This window comes from Pseudorca crassidens, chromosome 14 (genome assembly GCF_039906515.1).
Source record: "Pseudorca crassidens isolate mPseCra1 chromosome 14, mPseCra1.hap1, whole genome shotgun sequence".
Lineage (NCBI taxonomy): Eukaryota > Metazoa > Chordata > Mammalia > Artiodactyla > Delphinidae > Pseudorca > Pseudorca crassidens.
In genome coordinates, this window is record NC_090309.1 from 37,711,693 (window position 1) to 37,734,881 (window position 23,189).

At 38.6% G+C, this 23,189-nt stretch overlaps 1 long non-coding RNA gene across 1 annotated transcript in view; it reads left to right on the forward strand.

Moving 5' to 3' along the window:
* LOC137205647 (uncharacterized) overlaps positions 1-23,189 on the forward strand; it is a 113,453-nt gene that overhangs the window by 80,774 nt on the left and 9,490 nt on the right. The window lies entirely within an intron of this gene.

The window sequence follows — 23,189 nt, forward strand, 5'->3', positions numbered from 1 at the left end:
ATTATTGATTTCCTAGCTTAATTCCACTGTAATCAGAGAACATGCTCTATATAGTGTCAATCATTTGCATGTTTTTAGACTCTATGGCCCAAAATATCAGTTATTGTCACCGTTCCATGTGCACTAAAAAAAACTAATTATATTTTTGAATCTGTCAAATATTTTAGCAGCTACTTTATCTCCGTATAAATTTTACAGCACAATATCATTGCCCTGCTCTTGCAGTCAACAGGGTAGATTCATTCCTCAGAAGTTTCATCATTCTGAGCTTTCTTTTCTCAGTAAGATTGCTTTATTATTACCATTTCTGTCTCTCCCATATAATGCTATATGCCCCTGTGTATTCTAATCCCTTACACAGAACTAGTTACCCGTAAGTAACATATTTTACTTTTTCCCCAACAACTTTGAGATATAACTTATAACAAAGCCTACACTAATAGGCTTTTCATGAAAAATTCATGAAAATTATTAAAGAAATATTTCATAGAATCAGGAACTCACAGTGGTTAGCGAAACCATTCTTCCAAGAACTCTTCTGATGCTGAAAAGCCTCTGCAGCTTTTCTGTTAGTAAGCAGTAGGGGCATGGCAAATGCTGTCCCATCAAACAGTTATCCAGCCTATAGGACTGCAGCAGTCTCCTTTCCCAGAAAGACCATTGTTTCTGAGGACATCACTGACTGTTAGAAAGCACCTTCTTGGGCTGCAATGATATCTGATTCTCTAAACTTTCTGTCTCTTGGATTAGAAACAATCTAATTCCTCACCTACATGGTAGCCCTTCAAGTCCATGTATCCTTGAAAGTTTTTCTGTAAAGCTCAGCATCACTAGTTCCTTCAATCATTCCTTGTGTTATTCAACGTGGCTTATTCCCCTTTGGGAGCATTAAATGGGCAGAACCCCACTAAGAGAGATGCCAGGACTCACTGTTTACCAACCTGGCTGCACATTAAAATCACCTGAGAAATTTCTCAGAAAATAATGATACCCATATCCCATGCCCAGAGATTTTGATTCAGTTGGTCTGGAGTAGCCAGGCATCAGTATTTTTTGAACACCCAAGTGATTGAAGACTTGATATTTTAAAGATGTCATTTCTCTCTAAATTGATCTATACATTCAAATGCAACCTCAATCAAAATCTTAGCAGACATTTTTTTTAGAAATTGACAGGTTGATTCCAAAATTCATATGGAAGCACAGAGAATCTAGAATAGCCAAAACAATTTTGAAAAAAAAAAAGAACAAAGTTGGAGGACTTACACTACATGACTTAAAGACTTAAAGATATTGGTGTCAAAATAGCCAAGCAGTTCAATGGAATAGAATAGAGAATTCAGAAATAGGTCTACACATATATGGTTCATAGATTTTCAACAAAGCAATTCAGTGAAGAAAGTATAGTGTTTTGTTTTTTTAAACAAATTGTGTTGGAACAGTGGGATATTTATATGCAAAAACAAATGAACTTCACATCTCTTATCATATAAAAACATTAACTCAAAATGGATCATGGACCAAAATACAAAACCTAAAACTGTGAAACTTTTATAAGTAAATACAGAAAAAAATCTTGGTGACTTTGGGTTAGGCAAAGATTCCTTAGATGTCAAAACCAAAAGTGTTATCCATTTTAAAGTTTTCATAAATTATACATCATCAAATTAAGAACTACTCTTCGAAAGACACTGTGAAGAGAATGAAAAGACAAGCCACAGACCGGGAGAAAATATTTGCAAATCACATATCAGATAAAGGCCTTGTATACAGAATACATAAAGAACTCTTAATGCTCAATAAGAACACACTTACAAAAATATGGACAAAAGATATGAACAGACATTTCACCAAAGAAGATATTCAGATGGGAAGTAAGCACATGAAAAGATTCTCAAAATCATTAATCATTAGGGAAATGCAAATTAAAACCACAGCGATATGCCTATATGTCCACTGGAATGTTTAAAATACAAAAGGCTAACCATACCAGAAGCCAGAGAGGAAACTGGGACTCTCATACAGTGCTGGTGGGAATGCAAAATGGTACAGCCATTTTGAAAAACAGTTTGACAGCTTCTTAAAAAGTTAAGCCATATGCCTACCTAGGAATTTACACTCAAATCCTGGGAATTAACCCAAGATAAATGAAAACATACATCCACACAAAGGCTTGAACATAAATGTTTATAGCAGCTTCATTTGTAGTAACTAAAAATTAGAAACAACCCAAATGTCCATCAACAGGCAAATGGATAAATATATTACATGTATGTACAATGCAATAATACTCAGCAATAAAAAGAATGAACTACTGATACAAACAGCATGAATGAATTTCAAAATAATTATGTTGAGTGAAAAAATCCAGGCAGAAAGAATATATACTTTATCATCCCATTTACATAAAATTCTGGAGAACCCAAACTAATCTATGGTGATAGGAAACAGATTACTTGTTGCCTGGGGATGGGGTAGAGATGGGACAGAGGATAGTATTACAAAGACATGCAAGGAAACTTTGGGGGGTGATCCATATGCTCATTATCTTGATTGTGGTGATGGTTTCACAGGTGTATTCATATGTTAAAACTTATATTGACACTTTAAACATATGCAGTTTATTTTATGCCAATTATACCTCACTAAAGCTCTTGTTTTTCTTTAACATTCCTACCTTGGAATGCAGAAGTACCACAGAGTAAGAAACAACTCTATATGATCTCACTATCAAAAAGTTAATATTTGGGCATATGTACTTCCAGCCTAATTTCTTTATAAGTATACTTTAAAAAACATACCCAAAATAAAATTGTATATGCATTTTAAAAAAAATTTCCAAGATGTGCAGGCAGGGATGAGAATCACTGCTTTAGCTGCTGGTTTCTCACATCTCTAAGAGCAGAGAATGCTAATCTTTTGGGTTAGCTGGGAACTGCTTTGGCAGAACTGTCTGCCCTGTGCTGAGCTTCCACTCATTCATTACAAAGGTATTTACTGACTCCCTGCCACACAGTATGCACTGTGCCAGGTGCTGGGATACTGCTTCAAACAAGAAGGACAACTTTCCTGGCCCCTTAGAGCAAAGGGTGGCTGGAGGTTCTGTCCCCATTCATAGTAGTTCTACCCAAATATCTGATGGGAAGCCTGGCCCTGATATAACTGAAAGATTTATGACTCTTCAGGCTGCTCATTCCTGGTGAAGGAGTGATGCTAGGAGAAACACAAACATAGCCATACCCTTCCTACCAGAGAGGAGTTAATGTTGTGAGGGGTTTCTCATGCAGATTTATGCATGAGAAATGTGCCCCCGGTTTGAGCCAGAAATGTTAACCAGGAAGGACACTGGTCCTGCCAGCACCACATGCCTTAGTTTTGGCTCCTGGTATGAGACTTGATCCAGATTCTGGAATAATCCTGGACTTTCTTGGAAGAGATTGTATCCACATCTTTGAAACAATGTCACATAGACACCTGAGGCATGTGACAGGCCAAATTAATGACTTAATGCATTTTGCTGGAGGAGAAACGGGACACCTGACAAACCTTTTACCAAGCCCTTCAAGGCCCTAGTTCAGGTCACACCCCGCAGCCTTACAACAGGGAAGGACTCTCTGCCCTGCCTGGGTCCGGGTGTGTTTGCTAGCAGAACATTCTCCTTTATAAGCTGTGTCCTGCGGCTTCTCCCTCCAGCCCCTGTACTTGGCCCCGCTGGCCTCAAACTCAAGCTCCTCCCACCTCAAAAAACGTTTACACACCCTTCCCAACTCCTTATTCTTCAGGTTTCAGCTGAAGCCACTGTTTCCTCAGAAAAGCCTTCCCTATCCTTCCCAACCATGGTAGTTTCCCTGTTCAATAATTGGGATTTATGTAGTCCTATTTTAAATATCTACCTCCTATAAAATTCTTGTGGAAAGGGACTATATCTGTCTTATTTACCATTATATCATCCTTGTCTAACAAACGCCCAACACTTAGTTCTTCCCAAACGTATTTGTTGAATGGATGAGATGCCTTAGTCTAGTTCAGTACTCCTCCTTTTTAGCTATGCAGCTCTTTCGATTTTCCATTTTTTACTTACCATGTCCCACACCCTACCCCACCCCAACTTGAGCCCCAAGAGAAATCTGGGCTAGGAGAGGAATCTTGACAAATGTAGCGCTGGAATCAGAGAAACCATGCCCTTCTGGTGACTCAACCTTTGTTTCTGGCCCAAACTTTTCCTCCAGGCTCTTCTTTTAGGACAGAGTTTCTCTCTGAGAGGCCTCTTGGTCCTTCCCCTAAATACATGAGTCCCTTCCCCAGCACACGTTCTCCATCAATGGAGTCAAAGTTGTAAAGAGGCCATTTCTGGAGGCTGTTAGTGTAGTGTTTGTGGCTTTCTTCACTTTCCAGCCCATTTATAAACTTTGAATCCACACTCTTCTTTTTAACCACTTACTAAATCTCCTGATTGCCTGGTTGTTGATAATTCAAAATCACTTAAGTCTGAAAACCTTAAATATTCTTCAAAACTCAGTTGACACTTTGGTCTTCTAGGATCACCCAGGTAGCTTTGTCAGAGGCTGTAAAGTCTGTGCAGAGATATTACTGCTGCCCCTCTGGAAGGCAGACCATACCCACGTGTTCAGAGTCAGAGGTCAGGAAGGCGTCACCCTTGGAATCACAGACTGGCCCCTGGCTGGCCCTGCAAATCCTATTATTAAATAACTATTTTTATACTTTTGGCAGGAAAATAATTTTCGTGTTATTCCTCTATAACAGAGCTGATAGGATTAATGCTTATTACCTGGAGCCAAATATTAAATAATTCCCAGGGTTACTGCTTAATATGTGTGGGGTTTCCTTTTGGGATGATGAAAATGGTTTGGAACTCAGTACAGGTTTATGTTATATGAATTTTACCTCAATAAAAAAATAACAAGAATTATCAGGAACATAGAATTTCTTGCACAAGAAAAGTCTAGGAATTTCAGTCGGTCATCACTGAGGTCACAGAATTCCCTGGAGATGTGGCCATCTGGGTCCCCTTCCCCCCACCACATCTTCCCCTGTAGTATTTGAAGCCAGCTGGATTTAATCTACTACAAAGATTCCATTTAAAAAAACAACTTCGAGCAGCAAATTGTTGGCACAGAGCAATAGCCATAATGGAAGCAAACAAAAATAACTCCTGACTGATCTCTGAATATATCCTTTATAAGAATGTTTTCTATATAACTTCATTAATCCAAATACTTTTTTGGTGTCACACTTCAGAATATATGAGATGGATTTTGGTTTCATGAAGTTTTAGTCACACTAAATTAACAATATGTGCATTTTGGATGGATTTCAAGAGCTATACTATTCTCACTACAAATGAATCCACTTAGTCAACAAATAATTTTTGAGAACCTTCTAGGTGTCAGTCACAGTATTAGGTACTAGGAATACAGAGATGAATAAGGCATACACCTACTCAAAAATTTATGGTCAAATAATCACATTATTTATATAGATGATCATGTTTCAAATATAGAAAGCTATTACAGAGGACAAAGATGAGCTTCAGGGCATCAGGAGTCATTGTCATGGTCACTGCTGTATCCCAGAACACATAATGGGTCTGGCACATCAAAGAAACTCATCAAATATTTTTTGATAAGTGGACAAAGCTTTCCACAATTATACACTATTTTCACTGTTTTATGTGATTCTTACATAGTCCAGGATGACTCAAACCAGAAATGACTAATTTATTGGCTATAATCTGAAAAGGGTAATTAATGCATTCTTTCTCACCATTCTCAGTGTGCAAATATCATTTTCATGTCAAATCTTCAGATTGTCTGCTTTTAATTCATTTATCCTGCTCACATAAGTGAGCTGAGGGCCACAGGAAAACCCCTATGGTAAAAAAGCATCCATCCTCCTCTGCAACCTCTTTACTCCCCTCAGTCTGTGTCTGAAGATTCTGAGGTTCACACCAGTCTCTATTCTCTACCTGCGCACTTGGACTTAGTGGTTTAGTTTTGGGCTGATTGCCCCGATTTGGTTCATAATGCTCCCAGTTGAGGCAACTTGCATCTCAAGCCTGCCCTGAACCTTGGCCAGAAAGAGGTGGCGATCTTGCAATGGTCCTGAAGAACCAAGTTAAGACTTTTACTAATATCCCTATTTATTGATGCATGTGTTTTTTAAAAAAGGTAATTATTGCCCAGGACTTAGCAACTAGGGCCCAGTCCAAAACAAAATGAGTCTATACCATACATTGTAAGACAGCTATCAACAATGGGGACAACACCCCTTTTCCAAGATTCCTAAAACAGACCAAAACCAACTGATTTATCCTGGATCGTTGCCTCACCCACCCATCCCACACTTGGACTATGTATTAAAAAGAGACTAGAAGGAGGAAGAATATCAGGCTTGTGGGTCATCTTCCCTTGGGGGAGAGCTGGGGTGGCACCTCCCACTTCAAGGATTCCTACAGTGGGAAGGCCTTGCCTCTGAAGAACTCCACATGCACTCTACAAGGTGGGCAGAATTGGACTGTCACACAGAAGGCATCTTCAGAACCACAGTGTTAACCAGAGAGAAGAAACAACCCACCGAGAGAGGAAGAGATCCTTGTCCCAGTCACTTGCCTGTCCTGCCCAACACTGTGAAGTTCAACTTTGGAAGAGGGAAGGAGGAGACATCTCAGAACTAGGCTCTTTAATAATCAGGGCCCCAGCTCAGTTCTGCCCTGGGAGAAGGGGAAATGAGATTTCAATTGACAATGAGACTAAAGTCTTTAAATAGACAGAGTTTTAATGATCAAAATGGATAGCTGTGGAATCTGACAGCTAGGAATCTTAACTTCCCTAGAACTTCTATAAGTTGTTAGGAGTAGGAAGGGGAGATTCCATAGAGCTCTGTTGAAAGTAAGGATTGGAAAAAAATAAATCCTTTTCATGTCTAAATCTTCTAAGTTGAGACATAATCAAGCCCTCCTGCAACAGAGTTGTAGTAGTTGATATGTAATAATGGATATTAGCTTCAACTCTGGCTGGCACATCAAACTCTCAAGCAGGACCACCTTCATGGGTACAGCCTCCCAGGGGCTCCATGCTCAGTGTTTAATGTTCTGTGGTCACCATCTTGAAGTTCTTCGTACTTTTATCTTCAAATTTGTGTTTTGTAAATGCAGTCTGATGGGGCAGTGAAACATGTGCCTGGGGATTGGAGCCTCAGCTCGTGCACAGTCCCACCTCCCACCACCTCTCTTGATGGGTTCTCCACTGCCCGCTACCCTGTTCTCTGATTCCCAGGGACCCACCCAGCCTCCCCCCTCACTGCTTCAACCCGGTAGTGGCTGTTGCCCTTTCCCCCCTGTGGGAACCTGGGTGTGGGCATAGGAAGGTCGGGGTCAGGCAGGCATGGGAAGTGCCATCCCTACCCTGGGCTGATAGCACCACAGCATGTTGATCAGGGACTTGGCAGAATGAGCCTCTAGCCCACCCATGATCCAAGAATGTAGTGCATCCAGGGGTCTCTTGTCCACTGTGGGTTGGGGCAGTAGGCTGGGGGGAAGGGGAGACTTCCTCACCCCTGACCAGGAAGCAGTACATTGGTCTAGTGGCTAGTGGCGGGGATTGGACCCAGCAGTTGGTGGGTCACATGGGGCCACCTCTCCACTGCTTGAGAGGTTCTACATTCACCACAAGAGGATCCCCATGCCTGAGGGAGCACTACATTCAATAGCAAATTTAGGGACTTCCCTGGTGGTCCAGTGGTTAAGACTCTGCGCCTCCAATGCAGGGAGCCCAGGTTTGATCCCTGATTGGGGAACTAAGATCCCACATGCCGCGGAGTGTGGCCAAAAAGTAAAAACAAAAAAGAAAGAAAGAACCTCATTAAATAGCAAATTTAAAACTCTGTGACATGTTGAGAGAGAGAAAGTAGAAGAAAGGAAAAAGATTTATATTTTGGTCTCTTTAACAAAACACGTTTCCTGCTTTTTGAACAAAGAGCCCTATATTTTCATTTTGTCCCAGGCCCTGCAATTTTGTAGCTGGTCCTGCTCTCATGTCTCCTTTCCCCAGGGAAGTGTTAATTTCCTATTTCTGTGTATCCTGCACCTGACCCACAACACCTGAAAATGTGACAATGCTTTCTAGCCAGCTTGCTACCTCCATACAGAAGCAGATGTAAGTTCAGAGGCCTGAAGCTTTTATGATATAGGGGGCAATCTTTTAAAAAATTATAAATACAGAATTACTACATCCCTTCCTAGGACCTTGGAGGAGACCTGTGCAAGGGAGGAGTCCTGAAACACACGCTTCATTAGCTTTACGATCACTCCACCCTGCATTCATAGCATGCCCTCTACCCACTCATGGTTCTGCTTTAAGAATCTAGAGGTTTCTTGAAAATTACAGAAACTCTTTTGCTTACCCTGAAACCCACAGATCACAAGCTAAGCAGTCATATTTTTTTTGACAGGGGAAAGAGTGAACTTTTGTTGAGGCCCCATGACTGCAGTATTTTTCTTCCACTCTGCTTTTCCGACACACAGGGGTCACTGTGACCTCCTTGGGAGGCCTTTTGTGCTGAACTATTCCTAGACTCCTTTCTTTATGGAAACTCTTGTCAGTTAAATGATGCTGGGCTGCTGAGTTCTTCTTATATTTATATTCTACAAGGAAGAAAAAAACTCCTCTTCCTTCAAGTATTGCAGTCTCTCCTTAATCGATTTTATCCCTATTTGAGAAGCTACATGGTTGTAAAAAACTGAAAACACAAATAAATGTAATAATCCCTTTAAAAAATAATAAAGATTAAAAAGATTATATGGAAATATAATACAATATACTTTACACAGACACATATATCTAAAATAACTGAAATAAGAACATCCTAGGTCTTCCCTGGCGGCTCAGTGGTTAAGAATCCACCTGCCAATGCAGGGGACACAGACAGATTCGAGCCCTGGTCCGGGAAGATCCCACATACCACAGAACAACTAAGCCCGTGCGCCACAACTACTGAGCCTGTGCTCTACAGCCCGCGAGCCACAACTACTGAGCCAGTGTGCCACAACTACTGAAGCCTGCACACATAGAGCCCGTGCTCTGCAAGGAGAGAAGCCACTGCAACGAGAAGGCAGAGCACCGCAACGGAGAGTAGCCCCTGCTCACCGCAACTAGAGAAAGCCCGCGCGCAGTAATGAAGACTCAACACAGCCAAAAATGAATTAATTAATTAATTAAAAAAAGAAAATAAAAAGAACATCCTTTATCTTTATAAAATTCCGTTGGAGACTCACTCCCCCCCCCCCCGACAACCAGTTGTTTGTTCCTATTGACTTTTCCTAGAAAGGTAAAACACAATGAAAACTGCAGCTGCTATCTTGGGATAAGTGAAGGGAGAACAAAATTTTGCTGCATTGTGGGAAAATGTTATCCATGCTAGTCATCTAACCTGACAAAATTCACCAGATAATTGCCTTTCATTTCACATTATATGTACTGCATAAGTGTTTGCTAAGTGCCCTCACATTGTTTTCCTTCCTTTAATCCACAGAAACCTTAGAGAGGACACTGTTAGTATTCCTGTTTTAGATGAGGAAACCAGAACTCAAAGAGATTAAATGACTTGCCTAATATTTCCCAGCTAATGACCGAAGTCAGGGTTCCCAATTTTATTTCCCTGTGTGTTCTATTCCCACCATGGCTGCTTCTTGTTTCAGGGTAAAAATTTTTAAGTTCTACAGAAAATGTATAATGTATATTTGTATCGTTTTTTATCGTAAACCAAATTGTCACAGAGTGATGGTAATCCATGACAAGAATTTTGTCATCTGATTTACATAATTCTCCATTATTAAAGGACTAACAGACCCTGAAACGAGGCTGTGTTCTCCTTAAATTGTTGCAGTAACAAGGCAGCAGGCAACAATTCAGAGAATATAGAATTTGTACAGGTGCTTCTTCTATCATTCCAACCAAATAGAGTCAAATAAACTTACTTTAAAAAGAATTTCTCCTATCCTCAGGGGAAATATGAGCAAAACTAGTTTTGAGCTGTTAAATGTTTAGGACAAATCAATAACATTCTGAATTCTAATTCTTTGATGCAGAATATGGCTCACAGCCAAATTAGGAAGAAAAATTTCCCCCACTTGAGGTTCATGTTACAACTAAGAGATTATCTCTTCCTCATTAAGTTAACATAATTGAAAATATCTTTCAGTTAAATACTTATGTCTTTTATCTGAGGTTTTACTGTTTTCAGAGGAAATGGAATGAGAATTACCTGGTCTATGACCTAAGTCAGTGCATAGGAAACATTTTTCCAAGGGAGATTCTCAAAGGAGGGGTGGGCTGTTTTGCTCTTAAATTCCTAGTTTTCTATATAGTGAGTGTGTAGACAAATTACATTTTCTCTGTTGTGTATGTCTTAGGTTTCACTAATAGACATTAGTATTTTTTGCACTGTTTTTTAAATGTCAGTTACTTAAAATAAATTGAAAACATTTGTTAAAGCCAAGACTAGGATGTTGGCTTTTCAAACAACCTATTGGAATTTCAAAGCTTTTGCCTGTGAGATGCTGTTGGCAAGAACAATTTCATGAAGTCAGAAAGAAAATTTTAAACATTATGTTGGCATGGATACACATATTTGGAAATTTGCTCACTAAGATCAACTTTTGTTGTTTTTATTTTAGTTACTCATCTCTTGAATATTTTCTCTTCCTGATTCATTTTCCCAATTGTAGCAGAGTCTTCCAGATGTGCATCTAAATACTGCCCCACCCCCTTCTCCCACTATAATAAAATACACATGGCTGGATAGCTATTTTGCATGTCCTTGCTTTTCTTGCCATTAGATGTGGTCATGTGATAAATTTACTTAAATGGAATTTGAGTAGTCTTGGCTTGTAAATACCTTCCACAGTGCTTCTCCAGGATGGTAGCCCACCTCTGAGATGGCTCTCAATGATTCTTGACTCCTGGTATTTATGTCCCTATGTAATCCTCTCCTCCACTGAATATGGCTTACCTATATATTGCAGAAATGACAGAATGTGATTTCCAAGTCTAGGTCATAAAAGATATTGTGACTTTCATCTGGACCTTTTAGATCACTTTCTCTGAGGGAAGCCAGCTGCCACAGGCTGGCAGGACAGCTGAGGACATTTCAAATAGCCCTATAGAGAGAGGCCTGTGTGACAAGGAACTGAGGCCACCTGCCCACAACCAGCATTAACTGAGCCACATTGAAAGCCCTAGTTGACTGTAGCTGATATCTGACTGTTAACTTATGAAAGACCTTGAGTCAGAACCATTACAACAGATATCTGACTGTAAACTTATGAAAAACCTTAAGTCAGAACCATTCACCTAAGCCACTTCCAAATTTCTGACCTGCAGAAACTATGAGATAGGAAATATTAAAGTGTTGATTTAAGCTTCTGAGTTTGTTATGCAGCAGTAGATGACTAATACATCAAGTCAGCTGGATCGCAATGCTCGTGACAATCTTAGAAGCCACAAGAAGGGTTCAGAGCTGTAATCAGCTCAGGTTCCTGGATGACCTTGTAGGGGAGAGCCTTCTCCTCTAGTTTCTCAACTCCCTACATCAACCTGGACTATTGAGAGAGAAAGAAACTTCTTTAGAGCCATTACATTTTGTGGTCTAAATTTTACAATAGTTCAGCCTGTCCTAACTAATACACCAACTTTGTATTCTATTTCTTTCTTACTTTAAACCTTATGTATATATGAGGATATTATTCCTCTGAGCAAGGATTACTATTGGAATAGCTCTTTAAACACTATCAAAAACATTGTTTTAAAGGCATGTGATTAAATATTCAAAGCACATTTTCCACCTGCAAATTCTATTTTATTTGACTAGCACAGTTGCAGGTGATACTGTAGTACCCCCCGGCTCCTGTGAGAGGTGGCTTGTAATAGTTTACAGCTAGCCCTCTTCTCCAGACAATTTCCATCAACCAATGGGAACCAACTCATTCAGGAAATTATGCCCTCTCCATAGATGATCCATACCAATGATCAAATAAGATGATGGTATAAAAGTCCAGCCCTGTTGCCACAAAGGATGACAGGTCTGTGGTGCTGTTTATATCCAGAGCCCTCCCCTATGTAAAATTGGCCAAATTTATACTTTACCTAATACCAGGTCCTTGCCTGGCAGCTCTTTTGCTTCCCTATCATGATCCTTTCCCCACTTTACAAGTTTTTCCCAAAGAGTGTTCCCTCAATAAACCATATGCACCCAAATCCCTATCTTAGATTCTGCTTCTGGGGAATTTGATCTAAGACTACCAACTTCCATGAAACTGAACAGGAGAGGTGAGATCGTCTCAGTTATTTACATTACTGATATATTGGATTTAGTGAAGAAAATGTATTCTCAGTCTGTAAAAAGTTAGTAAACAGAAACCTCAATTAAATAGAGTCAGAAGACCAGAAGAGGGAGCTCTCATGCCCTGCGACAATAGCAGAACCCAACAGGAAGAAGAAAGACTCCTCTTCTTTCCTGGCAAAGACTCAGCCAATGAAAAGCCCTCTGTTTACTATATCCCTTCCAACTTCTTTTCCCAGCTATAAAAGAGTTCTCCTCTTGCCATGCAGAACTTGCACATAGCTCGCCATGGTTGCAGACCCTGAATTACAATTCTCTGCTCATCCCAAATAAACCTATCTTTGCTGGAGAAATGTCTTGGCAGTCTGTTTGTCTTAGGTCACAAGACAACAAGTTCAAAACCTTGGGAAAGACTTAAAAACAGAAAAACAAGAGAGAAAAATTAAGAAAGCCAAAAGCTGATAATGGTGATAATCTGGAGGTATCAACAAAATTCATAAATTCTAAAATTGATCAAGAAAAAGATGTAACATAAGTCTCCGATATAAGAAATAAAAGAGAAGTTATCACTGTAAATCCTACAGACATTAAAAGGATAATAAGATAATATTATAAAAATCTGTACCAAAAAATCTGACAACTTAAAGTGGGTAAATTTCTTGAAAAATGCAATTTACCAAAGTCAACACAGATTAAGTGGAAAATACCAATAAACCTATATCTATTAAAGAAATTAAATATATTGTCAAAAACTTGTCATAACAGAGAACTCTAGATCCAGATGGTTTCACTGGTGGATTCTATCAAACAATCATTGAAGAAATAACACTAACCTTACAAAAAATGTTATAGGAAATAGAGAAGAAGGGAATAACTTCCTACTTGCTTGTGAGACCATCATAACCCTGATCTTAAAACCTGACAAGACATTACAAGAAAAGGAAGTTATCTACCAACACCTTTCATGAACACAGAGTCAGAATACTTGAAAAATTGGTTATTGACTCTGACAATATATAACAGGAATAAAATACCATGACCATCCAAGAAGGGTCTAGCCCAAGAATGCAAGGTTGGTTTAAGACTCAAAAGTCAATCACTATAACCACATTAACAGAATAAAGGAGACAAAAAAAAAGTCATTTCCATATATGAATAAAAAACATTTGTCAAAGTACATCACCCATTTATTAAAACACCCTTAGCAAACTAGGAATAGGTAGGAATTTCCTCAATTTCATAAAAGGCAGCTACGAAAACATACAACTGATACCACACTTAATGATCATGTTACCAAGTCCAAGCTCATACTGCTCACTGCATGACAGGCCAATAAATTGAGAGAAGTATTGGGGCAAGGAATAGTGACTTTATTTGGAAAGCCAGCAGACCAAGAAGATGGCAGACTAGTGTCCCAGAGAACCATCTTATCCGAGTTAGAATTCAGGCTTTTTTCGTACTAAAAGGGTAGAGGGTATGGCTGGTTGTTTAAAACTTCTTGGTGCTGGTCAGACCCCAGAGGGGTTGTGATAAACCTTTGTTCTTGCAGCTGTCCATGTAAGTCTGGTCACAATATTCCTGTAAACCTCCAGCAAGACATGTTATTCTCTGTTATGCAACTTTTTAATCTCTATATGAATGGCTTTGAGAATGGGATATCATATATATTTCAGGCCATAGGCAACATTCTTTTACAAAGGTGCAGAGCCAGCATGACTAAGCACAGGCAACAGAGCACAAAGATTAGTCAGGTTTGTTCTTCTCTGTTACAGTCACACATTGAATGCTTTCCTCCTAAAATTGGGAATAAGAAGTTCCCACCTTTCCAACTTCCATTCAAATTGTAATGGAGGTCCTAGCTATTGCAGTAAGGCAAGGAAAACAAAAAGATTGGGAAGAAAGAAGTAAAACTGTCTCTGCATATATTTTTTAAAATTATGCTTTCCAATTTATTTTACCAGGGTTGTGAGTAAAATAAATGGAATTGTTTAAAAGTTCTTGAGTTCGAATGAACTTTCCCTTTGAGTTAGAGTTTTTAGTTTCTTAGGAGTTATGTGATAGGTTATTCTAATTACAGTTGTATAACTAAACCTAGGCAAAATTGTGAGATAATAGACATTTATTTTAGTGCCTTTCTATCTTTTAGAGCTTTAAGCATATCTTTCATCCATTCTAATACCTCCTTGTGTGTCCTAACCACCTAGCGTCCAGAGGCAGTACACCCTCCTAGTCTCTCTTCAATAATATCGAACTCTTCAAAATCAATTTCTGGGAGAAATAAAGAACAAAGAGAGACAAAATTAAAGCCTTTGAAAGATAATACAGGAAAACACAGAGAAAAAAGTTGAAATGTAAACTACATTAAAATTAAGGATTTTTTTTTTTTTTTTTTGCGGTACGTGGGCCTCTCACTGCTGTGGCCTCTCCCGTTGCGGAGCACAGGCTCCGGACGCGCAGGCTCAGCGGCATGTGGGATCTTCCCAGACCGGGGCACGAACCCGTGTCCCCTGCATCGGCAGGCGGACTCTCAACCACTGCGCCACCAGGGAAGCCCGAAAATTAAGGATTTTTGATCATCAAAAGATATCATAGAGTACAAAGACAAGCGACAAACTAGAAGATATTTGTAGCACGTTACTAAGATCTAATGTGTAGAACATATAAGAGCAGCTACAAATCAGTAAGAAAATGGCAAAATATTCAATAGATAAAAGGGCAAGAGACTTGACCAAATCTTCCACAAAAGAAGAAACTTAAATGGCCCATAAACACATGAAAACATGTTCAACCTAATCAGTTATCAAGAAAACGCAACTGTAATGAGATACCATTTCATACCCATCAGACAAAAATTTAAAAATTGACACTACAGTATGTTGAGCATTTGTATTACTAGGAACTCAGCTGTGCTGGTGAGAGTATAAATGAGCACAAAAACTTTGAAAAACAGTTTGCCATTACCTGATAAAGATGGAACACTTTACAGCCCAGGAATTACACTCCTAGTTATATACCCCAGTAACTCTTCCTCATGTTCATCAGGAGATATACAGAGAGCATTCATGGAAGTATTTTTAGTAATAGCCCTTGTATTAGTCAAGAGCAACAGAACTAATAGGAGATATATATATACATATATGTGAGTGTGTGTGTGTGTGTATGTATATATATACATACACACACACACACACACACACAGATGTATTTTAAGTAATTGGCTCATGCCATTGTGGAGGCTTGGCAAGTCCAAAATCTGATGGGGGAGCCAGCATGCTGGAGACTCAGGAAATAGCTGCAATTTGAGTCCAAAGACAGTCTGCGGGCGAACCAGGAAGAGCCAATGTTGCAGATCAAGTGAAATCCGCTGGCAGATTTCCCTCTTGCTCAGAGGAGGTCAGTCTTTTGTTCTATTCAGGCTTTCAACTGATTGAATGAGATCTACTCATATTATGAAGGGCACTCTGCTTTACTCAAAGTCCAGCAATTTAAATTTAAATCTCATCCAAAAACACCCACACAGAAACATCTAAATATCTGGGCACAATGGCCCAGCCAAATTAACACAGAAAATTAACCATCACAGCCCCAAACTAGAAACAATCTAGATGTCCATCAGTGGTAGACTAGATGAATAAATTATGGCTTACACATACAATAAATACTAAATTACTATTATGGTAAGCAGAATTCTAAGTTGGCCCCCCCATAATCTCTACCCCTGGTACTATACTCTGTATAATCTCTACTTGAATGCAGGCAGAATATATGACTTGCTTCTAAGAAATAGAACATGACAAAGGTCATGGGATGTTCCTCTCTTGATTAGATTATGTTGTATGGCAAGGTAATGGAATATCACCCCCATGATTGCTGGCCTTGGAGAAGCAAGCTGCCATGAGTTCTAAGGCAAGAAAATGAATGCTGTCAACAACCTGAATGAGGTTGAAAGTAGATCCTTCCCCAGTTAAGCCTCCAGATGAGAATGAAGCCTGGCTGACACTTTGACTGCAACCTGTAAGACCCTGAGGAAAGGACCGAGTTAAGTCACACCTAGACTCTTGACCCTGTGGAAACTGAGATAATAAATGATGTTTTAAGCCACTAAATTTGTGGCAATTTGTTACACAGCATATAAAACTATTGCAACTGTACAGAAATAAAAGTCAACAAATTACAGCTATATGTATCAAGATAGATTAATCTTATAAACATAATGTTGAGTCATGAAGAATACAGACAGTGTAATTCCATTTGCATGATGTTTGAAAACAGATAAAACCCAACCAATGTGTAATTTAGGAAGGCATACATAAAGGGTAAAATTATAAAGAAAAGCATAGGAAAAAACTCACAGAAGTGGGAGAGTAGGTTATGTAGGTTACTTCTGGAAGAGAGTACAGGACCCACACAGAGCTTCTAAAATATTATCAATGTTCTATTTCATAACAAGAGCTCACTTTATAATTACATATACACTTTTCTGTATGTATACTATATGTTTAAAAATGAAGCTAGTATAATATTAAAAACAATTTAGTCTATAAAATATACAAAGAACATTCCTATATTTATGGCCAGCTCCCCTCCAGCCCTCCAGCCCAATTCCCTCTCCTTATGGTGGAATGATTTGAGGTCAGAAAAACCTAAATTCAAATCTTAATTTTGTCACTTCCTTGCTGTATGATCTTAATGCAGAGCCGTAAGATCAATATCCAGACTCCAGACTTTCCAGATGAAAGGGCTATAAGAGAACAGTAATTGAAAAATCATTACCTTGTTTAAGGAAAAAATAAATATAAAATCAGCAATTATGAGTTCTAGCTATATACATAAACACTATTTAATTTAAAAAAATTAGTGATCAACCAACAGTGTAGAGAGACTGGTACTCATATGTTGCCAACAGCAATATAAATTGATACAGTCTTTCAGTGGATTAGGTTTAACCATGTTAGAAAAATGAAATGAGATACTAAAATATTGCCATTCTTTGACTCTGGATTTCTACTTTGGGAAATTTAAGGTTATTTAAGAAAATAATCTCAAAAAGTCAGAATCAAGCCAATGTGTACAGTAATGTTTAAGGTAGAAATATTTATGAAAACAAAACTTAAAGCAATTCAAATTACTTATTCATTGTACATTATCAAAGTAGAACGCACTGACAATAAGAATAATGTGATAAATATATGCCTTGTATTGGTATATGGATATTTTATTTTATTTTTCTAATACATCTTTATTGGAGTATAATTGCTTCACAATGCTGTGTTAGTTTCTGTTGTACGACAAAGTGAATCAGCCATATGCATACACATGTCCCCATATCCCCTCCCCCTTTTTTTTTTTTTTAACATCTTTATTGGGGTATAATTGCTTTACAATGGTGTGTTAGTTTCTGCTTTATAACAAAGTGAATCAGTTATACATATACATATGTTCCCATATCTCTTCCCTCTTGCGTCTCCCTCCCTCCCACCCTCCCTATCCCACCCCTCCAGGCGATCACAAAGCACCGAGCTGATCTCCCTGTGCTATGCGGCTGCTTCCCACTAGCTATCTACCTTCCGTTTGGTAGTGTATATATGTCCATGACTCTCTCTCGCTTTGTCACAGCTCACCCTTCCCCCTCCCCATATCCTCAAGTCCGTTCTCCAGTAGGTCTGTGTCCTCCCACCCTCCCTATCCCAACCCCTCTAGGTGGTCACAAAGCACCGAGCTGATCTCCCTGTGCTATGCTGCTGCTTCCCACTAGCTATCTGTTTTACATTTGGTAGTGTGTATATGTCAGTGCCACTCTCTCACTTCGTCCCAGCTTCCCCCTCCCCCACTGTCCTCATGTCCATTCTCTATGTCTACATCTTTATTCCTGCCCTGCCACTAGGTTCATCAGCACCATTTTATTTATTTTTTTTAGATTCCAAATATATGGATATTTTAAGCAACATCAAATGAACAAAGAACTAAACATACATTTACATACTGTATATGATTTAAAATATCGCAGAAGCACTGAAAGTATCAGAGATAGTTAAAACAATATAAATAGTTGTGTTAGGTTGATGGGAAAGTTGAAGTGATTATGATTTTAACAATAAGTGGGTAATGTAATTCGAGGAATACATGTAATGATGGAATTTCAGGCAATGTTATAGACAGATGGTGAAGCTATTTGTGCAGGAGGTGGGGGTGGTAGGGGAAAGGGGGACCTAAAATTTCACCACATGGAAAGTTTCTATAATCAGAGGGTTTTCTCTGGGTTGTGCAGGCGGTGGCCCCAAAAGGGGAGAATCATACAGAAGATTTCTCAAAGGGAAAAAACTGGAAGAACCATACTTAGAAAAATGTGATTGTAAGTTAATTTCTCTTTAGGGTGTAAACTGTTTTCTTTTCCTTTGGTTCTTTTACTTATTTTTTTCTAAAGCAATTGCAACTTAATAATTTACTTCAGTGTATGAGAGACTCACAGCTTTCCAAGGTGAGTCTGAATCCTGTGTGCCTTGGTCTGGCTAATTTGTTTCACTTCAACACTGAGAGATGTCTGAAAAGTGTATCAGTGGAAGAACATAATCAGTCATTCATAGACTGGTACTTTATGACAGCCACATAAAGGTGCTTCTGTTGTGAGTCTTATCTCAATAAGTAATTTTAGTAAATTTAGTAGTTTAGTAAATTAAAGCCAAAAAACAGATGAAGTGCCATTCCCAACCACAGGCATAAAAGAAGGCCAGGGAGGCAGAGGAGAGGGTTTCATGGCTATTGCAGCTTTCAAATTAGAGCAGATTAGAAATGAGGAAGAAGGCACCGCCTCCTTGATCTGAATCAATAAAGTATAGGTGTTCTGCTTAGAGAGAAAGTGATTGCAGATAAAAGTGTTATAAATCCAAGAGCTTTATGACTTCAACACTTCTCTCAGTTTCTCCAGTTATAAAATAAAATGAGAAATAGCTCCCTCTCTCTGCCATCCCTCTGTACCTGCACCATTCATACATCTGGAACATATTGTGACTGTAGGTTAGAGAAATCAATGATTTTTTTTTTTTCTTCAGAGCACTATGTACAGAAGTTGTCCCTGCCGTCAAGTGGCTTATTACACTTTAATCAAGAATACCCTCTGTTCCTTAGGAGTCATGTGCTTTCTACCCAAGTATTTTTAGAGAGATTTTTAAATCACAAAGAGTGATAAAACAGTGAATGCATTTTTAAACTTAATTTTCCATGGTATTAAAATTGTAAGATGTATAAATATATCCCAGAGACAATCAGTTTTTACCTTTAAGCAGCTCATGACTTTAAAAAAAATGCTTTTAATATCACAAGGTCTATGATGTAATCTCCCTAATAAGATCACTTAATATCAAGTTGCTCAAATGTGCACATGACCTTTTAAATAGAATTCCATCTCTTAATACCATGAACTGTTAGGATTAAATTTCATATACATTATCTGAGAAGTCTACATACTACTAACAAAATAATTTTCAAAAAAACCTTATTCTTTTGTTTCCAGATATATCTTGATATATTTTTTCTTAAATTGCAGTATCTACAAAGCCCTTTAGAATCTAAAGTTCAGATAATGTCACAAACTATACAAAGGAATTAGTAAGTCTTTCCAGCAGCTGTTCTTCCATTTCCCTTGGCAGCATCAGGTGGCAGGCACAGTCAGTAGCCAAATCCATTTAATGTTAGGTGTGACTCTGAGAGAACACTGACGACCTTACTGGAGCAGTGGGTCTGATGTTCTGAGGAATGATCAGGTAGCAGAGCCATATAGAGGCTGCATATACCATCCTTGCACCAAGCTTTATTTGATGTATGGTTTGAAATTTCTTTGGATAACAACTTGCAGGAAGGGAGAGCAGCTCAGGAAAAAAGTCCTAACATTGGACAGATCTAGATTCACATTCTCACTCATCACAACATCAACCCCTCCAAGCCCTGTTTACTCATCTGTAACATGAAAATACAAGCAATACCAATTCCACAGCGTTGTTTGAGGATGAAAAGGATATAAATAACCTATCTGACTTAAAATAGAAGCTCAAGAAATGTTAGTTCCTTTCTTCCCATTTGTCTGGGTCATGCTGGTCTTAATAAATTTTCAGTTCATTTTCTTTTTTATAAATTTACTTATTTGTTTTTGGCTGTGTTGGGTCTTCGTTGCTGTGTGCGGGCTTTCTCTAGTTGCGGCGAGTGGGGGCTACTCTTCACTGTGGTGCGTGGGCTTCTCGTGCAGTGGCTTCTCTTGTTGCAGAGCATGGTCTCTAGGCACGCAAGCTTCAGTGGTTGTGGCACACAGGCTCAGTAGTTGTGGCTCGTGGGCTCTAGAGCACAGGTTCAGTAGTTGTGGCGCACGGGCTTAGTTGCTCTGCGGCATGTGGGATCTTCCCGGACCAGCTGGAACCCGTGTCCCCTGCATTGACAGGCAGATTCTTAACCATTGTGCCACCAGGGAAGTCCCTCAGTTCATTTTCAATTATAGTCTTCTTAGATTCTTTACAGTCTAGTTTATGTGATGCAATTGATAGCATTGTGCTCTGTGTCCTTAATGCAGGGACTGAGTATACAGTTTCCCTGGTGCTGCTTGGTACATTACCCAGACATTCTACAAGTTCATGGTTGTGTCATTGTGGAGAGCATACGATACACAATCCATCAACATTTTTATGTCTTCTTGTACGTTTTTTTGTTGTTGTTAGTTACCACTGCTCTGGGGTTTTGTGCTGATGAACTAAAGCTAATCTCATTAGAATTTTGTAGGTTAAAATAGAAGCCTCATAGCAATAACAGGCTGCATAAAATAGATTGAACAAGACTAGACTTTTAGTGCAGCCTCCTTCCACAGTGAGAGGATATAGATCAGGCAGGGTACCATAAACTCTGATGTGACCATACCATAATGGTCCTTTGGACCTGTTCCATAATGAAGCCCAGACCTATTTAACAAAACACTGGTTCTCCCTATAATGCTCAGAAAGCATCATCTACAATTTACATGGCACTTTAATTAAGAAGACCACTACAAGGATGAACTGGAATATAGACATTGAAATATAAACTTTCATTCCTCTCCTCCTTCCTTCCTTCCTTCCTTTTCTTCTTCCCCTTCTTCATTTCTTTCTTTACATTTTATCTTTTAACAGAAAGAATAACAAGCTACTGACAAAAACACACATGACAATAAGACGAACTATTAGAGATTGAGGAGGCTAATATCACTGGATATGCAGTCAAGAAATTCCTCTAGGTTTAGCCAAGTGTTAGAGATCAGGACCGAGGCAAGCCCAATCTCTAAGATATGCCTGAAATGTGATGAAAAATTTATGTGAAGTTCAGCTATTTCATATCATTCAGTTTGCTTTTCTTTTGTTAAATTTAACTCTAATATTTTTTATTAACCAATAACTGTTGTGTGATCCAATTTTAATAACATCTTTATCTTCTTTTATACGTATATAGGCATAGAGAGATGTCTAGAATAACATTCACTGAAGGTTAGCAATGGTTAATTTCTGAGTGGTAAGAGGGAGTAATTTTTTTGCTTTACTTGTTATACTTTTCTTAATTGCTTGAATTTTTAAAATGAGCATGTATCTTTTTTAAAAAAAATCAAAATCATTATACTTAAAAAAAAGAAAATCATCGAAAACAATGATTTTCTGCTTATCCAGCTTTCGGTTAAAAGTGACAAATATGGAATGAGAGTTTACATTGTTAAGCTGTTAAATATTAAGAGAAGAAAAGTGTAAATATTGTACTTACCCAGGTGAAACAACAAAATTTAAGATGCAATGTATCAAAATCAGAAATCAAATTAGACAAGAAAAGGAAAGAAATAAATATTAAGCGTGTGAAATACGAAATACCTTAGTTCTGCTAAGGCCATTTCCTGCTCAATTAAACAATTAAATAAAACATTTACTGTATTATAACACTTGATTACCAGAGATTCTTGGGAGAAAACCAGCCTAGAAAAAAAAAGAAGGTCCCAGGGGCCTAAGACTGGTTCCCCAGCTAGTCCTTGACAGCAACACAAATGATGTCTTTATTTGTGCTTTATCTCAGTGTTTTTGAAGGAGCCACTTACAGCAGAGTGAGAGGAGTTGCATAACATTAGAAATTTTGTTACTGATCATTAGAGTCAAGCTTTGGCCAGAAACTGTCAATGTTATTCCCTGTGGGCAGGCATCCAGAAATCTCTGACTTCCTAGAGTGAGGTCTTGAACCTGAACTTCTTACTGCATTATTGAAATTGTGGTTCTAAAAGAGCATCACTTGCAGGAAGAGTTTCTACAAACTACAGCAGCCAGTCACCAAATGCAAAGTACTCATGGTTACACCTTTAGATTAGAGCTGTAAACACAGAGAACGATCATATCTTCCCGTATAGAATATTCTTTGTGGCTTAAAAACAAACAGTAGATAATACATGGCAGAAGGAAAATTCACTTAGGTAGCAAATTCACTAATTTAAGGTATCTATTTACAAATTTGTTGTGAAACCCAATCATTTATTAAAGACAGATTCATGCCTCTATTTCTTGAAAGTGATAGAAGTTTTACAGTAAACTTAAAACGTATGAAAATCAAATGAAGACACCGATGACTTAAATCCAGGCAAGCCTATCTGTCTTTAAAGTGTAAGTGAAATCCAAAGTGTTGGTGAGAATGTAGAGAAATTGGAACTTTCATACACTTTTAGTGGGTGTATGAATTGGTAAGACCACTTTGGAAAACTGGCAGTATCTCCTAAAGCTGACTGTACACATGCCCTATGACCCAGCCATTCTACTCCTAGGTATGCACTCAACAGAAATGCAGCAAATGAC